This window comes from Syngnathoides biaculeatus, chromosome 13, assembly GCF_019802595.1.
Source record: "Syngnathoides biaculeatus isolate LvHL_M chromosome 13, ASM1980259v1, whole genome shotgun sequence".
NCBI lineage: Eukaryota > Metazoa > Chordata > Actinopteri > Syngnathiformes > Syngnathidae > Syngnathoides > Syngnathoides biaculeatus.
The window spans coordinates 21,944,303-21,946,132 of record NC_084652.1 but is presented as its reverse complement, the minus strand read 5'-3'; positions in this window follow the sequence as shown (position 1 = coordinate 21,946,132).

The window sequence follows — 1,830 nt, the reverse complement described above, 5'->3', positions numbered from 1 at the left end:
GACAAGATGGCGACTCATAGTCAACATGGTGACTTCCGTTGACAATTTCCGGCTGTTTTAGACGCCAGACGGATTGCTATTTTTTTTTTAAATAAAAGATTTTTTTGGGGGGGAGAATTTTGCCGGTAGAGGTCCTCCCTTTGATTTTTTTATCATTTAAGGCCTTTTTAGGGGCTTGACAGGTTTTCGCGGATTTTAAGGACTTTTAGGAGCCCCTAAATGCACCTTCGAAAATTTAGGGGTTTTTCGGGACTTTTAGGGAGGCGTGCGACCCCTGTCCGGGCACTCCAATTTGCTCCCACATTCCAAAAACATGCAACATTAATTGAACACTGAATTTCCCCTCGGTGTGATTGTGAGTGCGGCTGTTTGCCTCTATGTGCCCTGCGATTGGCTGGCAACCAGTTCGGGGTATACCAAGCCTCCTCCCCGTTGACAGCTGGAAAGTTGCCCTTGTCAATGTTCTTTCAATCCCATATTTTCTTCTTTTCTTACTCCATATCCTCCAGGACACTGATGTTAAATGCCCTAGATTCCTTATAAAAAAATTGTCTTTGGAATGCAGGCGACATCCCTTGTTTCCTACTTCGGGATGTAAAAGCAGAATAGTGAGTCTATTTTCTCTGTGATACACATTTGATCGTACAAAAGCCACTGAGAGCGTTACAAATTTTAGAAACCACCCATCCAACCAGTCCTCATCAGGGAGATGTGTGAGCTTGAGCCTATCTCAGGTGATTTTGAGTGAGAGGCAGATTAGTAGTAATAATAATAATAATAATAATGTATCTAAAATGTCCATAGCTGTGATAGGTGAAGAAGGGAGAAGAACAAGGAGGGGTACAAGATAGGGTGGGGGAGTGGTTAGGGAGGGTGGAGATTATAGCTGGGGTAGGCTAAATTGAAGAGGTGAATTTGGAGGATCTGAAGGAGTAGGTAGGATCGTCATTATGATGATAAAGAGGATCATATTTTGCTATTCTTCAATTGGATTATTATTAGTTACTTATTTGTATACAGTACCATTTTATTTATTAAGATTCTATTGTCATTGGTTTCTGACTTATTTTTATTCTATTCCAAATAAGACCACAAATATACAATGGGAATTGAAAAACATATCCATCCAAGAAGTACAGAGTGAAATACTTGGTCATGTAAACACTGCAGATGCTGCAGGTGCAAATGAGAGAAAATAGGGAGCTGTTTCATCCACGAGAGACCCAGGTTCTGTTCATCCATCTTCTGAACCGCTTATCCTCATGAGGGTTGTGAGAGCAGTGGAGGCGATCCCAACTAATCTGCAGGGCATCGGTGGAAGTTCAGCGAATGTGGGTCAAAGACAAAGAAGTGGAGGAAAGCGGATTCTTCGGTGGAAGAAGAGGAATGCACAGAGCCTACAACTGAGTGTAGGGAATTTGAATGTTGGGTCTATGACAGGAAAAGAGAAATGGAGATGGGGTTATTTTAAAGGAAGAGCTGCCTAAGAATGTATTGGAGGTAAAAAGAGTATCAGATGGAGTGATGAGGCTGAAACTTGAAATTGAGGGTGTATGTATCATGTGATTTGCGGCTATACCTCACAGATAAGATGTGACTGAGAATTGAATTCTGGAAGGAACTAGAGGAAGTAGTTCTGAGCATCTCAGACACAGAGAGTTGTGATTGGTCCAGATTGTTATGGACATGTTAATGAAGGAAACGGGGGTGATGAAGAAGTGATGGGTAAGTACGGCATTCAGCAAAGGAACTTTGACGGACAGATGGCGGTGGACTTTGCAAAAACGTTTTTTTTTCCCAGAAGAGGCAGGAACATAGGTTGACCTACAA